At 36.0% G+C, this 6,706-nt stretch overlaps 1 long non-coding RNA gene across 1 annotated transcript; it reads left to right on the top strand.

Annotated features, from left to right (window-relative positions):
* Positions 1 to 1,930: 1,930 nt before the first annotated feature.
* LOC118761909 lies at positions 1,931 to 5,627 on the top strand. The gene is made up of 2 exons (XR_004997729.1): positions 1,931 to 2,105; positions 4,807 to 5,627. It is a non-coding gene; the product is annotated as an uncharacterized LOC118761909 (long non-coding RNA).
* Positions 5,628 to 6,706: the final 1,079 nt, after the last annotated feature.

Here is a 6,706-nt window from a genome sequence, read left to right as displayed (position 1 = left end):
ATTTGTTTGTTAATTGTTTGATATCTCAGCAGTGTTGCCCTTTTACCAGATATTCCTCCTCATATCACCATTCTTTTATAAATCCATAATATCACTCCTTTTTTTTTATTTTCTATCTTTATTTTAACATTAATGAACCTGATAACCTCAGAATCCTCTACATGGTCACTCAATTTGATTGAAATAGCAACCATATATCCCTCATGTCATACTGTTCTGTCTTAATGAAGAAAGTATATATTGTGGTTTGTGCATCCAGCTCAAGATTGTAAGGTCATAGATTCAATTCCCAGTGGTACATTGTGTTCTTGAACAAGACAATCATTTTATGTTGTTCCAGTCCACTCAGCTGGCAAAAATGAGTTGTATCTGTAGTTCAGTGGGCCTTGTCATGCTGAATTTCCCTGAGAACTACATTAAGGGTATACGTATATGTGACGTGCTCAGTCACTTGCATGAGCAGGCTGTTCTGTTGTCATAACCAACAGTGCCCAACCACATGTAGGACAATGTAGTTTTGATTAGGGTAGTCGTGGTTCAATGGTCTTTCATCGGGTGTCTACATGGTCGAGCCCATGAAAGTGTCTCTACATCATCTCTAGATTTGTTAGAAAGTGAAACCAAGAACGTCTACAAATTTGTACAACTGTTGCTTGCAAGTCATCAATGCTTGTGTTACACCTACAGTGTCTGCTCACAACTTACAAACCAATGAATGAGACTATATAGTCATTTGATTTGCTGAAATGGTAGCCTAGTTTCCTCCTGTTATCTTAAAGTGAAAAAACAGTGTACTCTTAGATACAGAGCTGGGTGGTATTTAATCTTAGGTCAATTTAATGAGGCTTGACTTGGGAATAACATCTATAAGCTTATTTATGGAATAGAATTCTAGCATTGTATGTTAATAGTATTTTACTCTTGTATTTAGAACATAGTTTATAATAGATTTATACGGATGCATAACAAGCTAGCATGGAGAGAAGGTGATTGCATAAATACTATATCATTTATCATTGTTTTAATTCCTTTTCCACAACTTCTTATGCACTGACCCTGTCATTTCAAATGAGACACCTTATTGACTGATTGTAGCAGTTCACATCTCTCATTCACAATGTTTTGATATAAGACTGTGAATCAAAATATACAGTGGTTCCATGTTTGAATCTATTCAGCAGATGCAGGGGTGGATAACTCCAAGGTTTTTGTAATGAGTAAGAAAGAAAAAAATAGATATGTACATACTAAGCATCTTTGCTTTTGGTTTAAAATTCAAACTTAAAATAACTGATATATCTGGGTGTATTTAAAAAAAATAGAAACCAAGATAGGCTGAATGTTGACTTATACTGAAATCATCAACACAATCTTATGTCTGTTTCCCAGTGCTGGTACTGGTTGCAGGAGTCATCACAATCTTAAGTCAGTTCTTTGTGGAGTTACTGTCCTCATAGACATATCAGGCAAACATGTCTTATTTGGATATTCCATTTTGACGTGGTTCTATGGCTGGACACCATTCACAGAGTGTTGAGTGCATTTGTAGCACCAGCACTGGTGAATTTAACTTGTCTTCTGCAAGACTAAAGAGTCTTCTCTACTCTGCATTGCCTGTTTGTTCAAAATAAGCATGACCTGCTGGGTGAATAAAACACTAGTGTGATGGAGAAAACAGTAATCAAAGCAAGAGCAAAATTGGAAATAAGCACACAGTGAAGTGGGGGAAACTTAATCCAACACATTAACAGCTTTTGGACATGTTTCAGTTTTCCCTTATTCTAGGTTTATTTTTCTTTTTTCAATGTGAATAATTTTTGTTTGATGGAATGCTAAATTGTAATGTGAATAACACTTGATTTGATCAGCTATAACAACTTCTGAATTGCCCTTTGAAATAGATAGATACCGCTTGCTTACTGGCAACATTTAAAACATTTATTTTCTATTTTCAGGACGTTTGCACGGGTGAAGCAGTACGACCTCTGCCCAGTGCTCCTGCTATCGAGCCATCATCATCTGTAGAGAACCCGACATCTAGTACCCAACCAATTGTTACAGCTCGTGGACTCTATTCAGAATGTTCTATATGTCTTGACCGAACAGTAAGTCTCTGGTTTAGTTCAAGTGTTGATACTCAGAGAGAATGTTTCACAAAATTTTCAATTGAGGTTTAAAAACAAAAAAAAAAAAATCTTTGTGAATCTTCTGTTTGAAGCAACATCATCATAATTTAATGTTGGCATAGGTTTCACAGGATCCTATGGGTCCAAGGACTGCATTGCACTCCAGTGTCTGCTTTGGCATAGCTTCTACAGCTGGCTGCCTCTCCTAATGCCAACCACTTTATAGTGTAAAAATATTATTTCCTCTCTTCCAACTACCTTTTAAATTTAACCCTCAGATTTGAGCCCATGTCTCTGCATTACCGCTTTACCAGGAATCCAGCAGTGATGACATTTACCCTATTCATGCCTTAGTGGTAACATGGCATGACAGGGTTAAAATAGCATTTCGATTGAAGGTTTTAATTTAAATCATTTTAAAACAAGTATGTATCTGAGAGCAGAGGTACTCTCAGATGGGCCAATATCAAATGCATTAGGATGATTTCCAACTTTTTAAATAACCATCTCAAACCTGAGCCCTTGTATCTAATGTTACCTTCAACCTGGGCTCCTTAGCATAAAAATAGTTGCATATACAGCTCAAGAATAACGATTGCAGGCAAACTAAGGACAGAATTAGCTGCATCTTTTTTTTCTACACATTTCTCCATTACTGCCTTACCAAGAATCTAGCAGCAATGATGCTAACCTATTCCCACTATAGCAGAAACATGGTTCAGGGATTGATTCCTCAAGCATGTGAAGAGGGAGTAAGGTTATTGTCAGTTGACACCAGTGCATGTAATTACTCTCAGTCAATGAAAGGATCCTCTGTACCAGACAAATTTCATTCCAATCATATCCAGTTATTTCAAGGAAAGACATATATTAGATAATCTAATCCTAGATAGACTCAGAAAAATACTTCATATGATTATAAATAGAGCGTCTTTGATCATAATTCCCTTCAGAGTCTAAACATTTTCAAAGGAATCTACATCTAACAACTGTTCCTTATGCAGGAATTTCTTTATTCTATTTCTAATTTTTATACTTGAGATATCCAGGATAATAGTGAATGGAATCAAAACCATTCATGCTTCTGCAACACACAAAGAAGTGGGGAAGCCAAAATGGGCAAATAAAAAAAATATTAGACCCCTAAACTGAATGGAGTTTGACATTGAAGAATGTGACAGTATGATAGAGGGACAGGAACAGGTGTCTTATGGCTTCTTGTGCTGGAAAGAGAGATGGTGAGAGCAAACCCTCAAGGTACAAAGTGCATGAGAGAGAGAGAATAAGGATAGAGGAACAGACAAGGTGGACGGGTAGCTAATTGTGTTAGAGTAAGCTAGATGATTAAGGTGGACACAGTAAATATAACTTTGGTAGGTGAAAACAAACTTCTGATCCTGACAGAATATGTAGGTTGATGAATTGCTTTGTTGGAAATTCCTATACTCGTTTTAAGTATTGGACTGTGTCCATGCTGTAGTACTGTCTTGAAGGTGTTTAATTAAACAAATCAACTCCAGTACTTTTTTTAAAGTCTAGTACATATTCCATTTGTATCTATGGCCCAACTGTTAAGTTAGAGGGACATAAGCAAAACAACAGTTGTTAAGTAGCAGTGGGAAACAAACTTCTTTCAGTTTCTGTCTGCCTAATTCACTCTTAAAGCCTTGGTCAGCCAGAGGCTATTGTAGAAGACACTTGCCCAATGTGCCCCACAGTGGAACTGAACCTGGAACCATGTGGTTGGGAACTGCACTTCTTAACCACTACTGTGCCTGTATGTCAATAAATGCTTTAGAGTTTACTGAATGCACTCTCATTGACTGTGTTGAAGTCACTAACAAATATCTTGTTAGACTTATGCATTACAGAACACATTGATGTAGCAGTCTTGACTGTAAAGGCAAAAGCTGTCAGAATGCAGAAGTTATAAATCATATCAAACCCTTAAAACTTTGGTTGCTGACAAAGATCACTTGGATATTTGCTTGCCCCGATCGCAAGCTTCTTGAATCATGGCAGCCTGTTAAACAATTTAAAAAGTTTTGTGGCATGTAAAAAGCACCCACTACACTCTCGGAGTGGTTGGCGTTAGGAAAGACATTCAGTTGTAGAAACCTTGCCAGATCAGATTGGAGCCTTGTACAGCCTTCTAGCTTGCCAGTCCTCAGTCAAAACCATCCAACCCATGCCAACATGGAAAGTGTACACTGCCTGACTGGGTTTGCGGGTGACAGACCTCTAGCAAGGCACAGCACTCATACATCCACCCTGCCAGGAAATGGCATAGTCATGGGAGTGCAGCATGGCAGATTGTGAAGAGGTAGTGGAAGAGCTCAGCTGAGCCAATGGTGCTTCTTACATTGATGCTGAGTAAAGGAATCTTAGATCACAAAGCCATGTCAAGAGTATCTGCAATGCATCCATAAGGGTGGCATCCGTGATTGTGTGTAATCAGCTCATGAAAGATTCACTATAACTCAAATTCATAGTAATAGAATTGGATGGCGACAGTCATGAGAATTCACAAAAAAAAAAAATTAAAAATTTATGCTTGATAAAGCTAAAATAATGAATAATTTTCTCCAAATTTCTCATAAGTGTTTCTTTATCACTGTCTTTTTTTCTTTTACATATATGTTGGTGATTTAGAGTAAAATATTTTTTTTTTCTTTTTCAGACTAACATCATTTTCCTCAACTGCGGCCATGTTTGTTGTTGTACCGAATGTGCCGTTGATCTAGAGGTCTGTCCTCTCTGCCGATCACACATTTTACAGAAAATCCAAGTACAGCAACAGAGCTGATCACTGCCAATTTTCTTGTTAATCATCATCCAAAACATTATATCATATCCAGCCCCATTTCAGCTACTGTACAAATATGGCTAAATTGGGAATATAACCTTTCTTGATATTGCACTCGCTTCTGCTTTACTGAAAAGTTATTGCTGCTAGCCATCTTATATTCTTCATAATCCTAGTAACTGTCATGTTTTGACATTTCTTCCAAATTACTTTTGCCATAATTCCATTATATATATAAAAATATATTATGTGTATTTATATCTTATTCAGTTAATGGGAACTTTTTTTAAAAATTAAATTAAATATTAGAATTTCAAATACAAAATCTGAAAAATACTCGTTCTACCAAAAGTTTGAACCTGGCTGGAATTTCCTTCCATGTTTAAATATGACTTGGTCACATTATTAAACCAATTGTTATAAATAGCTGCCAGAACTTGAAATAGCTGCAGTATGACAATTGGAAAGAATGCAACATTGGTACACTGGTGTTATTTTTTTGCATGTGTTATGTGCCTTTTTTCCAGCTGTTTGTTTACATTTTTATCCACTACATTGTATTTCACATATATCTTCTACGAACTTGCTTTGATAACTTTCAAAAACAACAATATTGAGAAATCAAATAATCTGTGATAATTCATTTTGAAATACAACTTTCCAGAAAATTTTTCTAATAAATGCAGCAAATATATCAAACAGTTAGTTGAAATGTAATTAAATAACTCAAACTAAATAAAAAAAATGATTAATTTATTAATTCATTTATTCAAAAAGTTGTTCCTTATGAAAATGATGCATGCTAGTGAGTGCACTAGCATCTTTTGAATGATCAGGTCTCTCTGCCAATCTTGGCAACCAACAGGGCGAGCAAGTCCATCAAATGGCTTCTACTTATATATAATATATGTACACATACAATAACTGTTCTCGTTAAAGGCGGTCACAGTTCTCAGCTTCTCTCCTCAATACTCCTTCAGCTAATTTACAGTCAGAACAGCTCTTCTGTAGTAAAAACATGGTTCCCACAGCATCAGCAGTTTTTCAACCAAGAGCCTCCTATGAAAAAAAAGAACATTTACTTGAGGAAAAATGTATTCCAAAGGAGGTTCGTTACATCTATACATTGTCTTAGTCAGTTTTTTTCTCAGGTAGCAGTTAACAGAAATGGCTTTCCACCTGACGTCTTTCATTTCTACAGATATTAAGAATCATTCAAGAGAATAATCTTAGGAAAAACTTTGTAAATGACTTCTTTAAAATGTTCAGAAAATAAATTCTATTATCAATAATAATAAAAGTTACCAGTTATTTTATTTTTATTGTTTGAGTTATTTTTTTAAAAGAGTCTAAGTCTTGATCAAGTCAACAAACAGGAACAGGCCGCCAAGTCAATGATCCACTTGGGTTCAAAAGCTTATTAATACAAATATCGATAGTATTGTGCTTAGTCCTGAAGAAAGCAGTGGTACTATTACCATGCATTTTGGTTTATACAACTATTTATGAGTCATTGTAGTTTGCAAGTGAGAGAGAGAAAAATCTAACCACCTCAGCTAATTCAATTATGAATTCTCTGGGTAAACATCAATGAAGAGGTCAACAGTAAGATCTCCCAAATCCAGGACTGACTTCTGCAGGAGGCAAAAAAAAAAAATGTATGGAAGGACAGAGGAATCAACCTCGCCACCATGCTGAAGATCTCTTAACCCTCTTATATGTTTTTGAGCCCTGGATAGTCTGTAGGAAACACGTAAAACATCTGAGCCTTTTC

Source organism: Octopus sinensis, unplaced genomic scaffold, assembly GCF_006345805.1.
Source record: "Octopus sinensis unplaced genomic scaffold, ASM634580v1 Contig18641_ERROPOS421061, whole genome shotgun sequence".
Lineage (NCBI taxonomy): Eukaryota > Metazoa > Mollusca > Cephalopoda > Octopoda > Octopodidae > Octopus > Octopus sinensis.
This window is presented reverse-complemented; position numbering and strand designations above follow the sequence as displayed.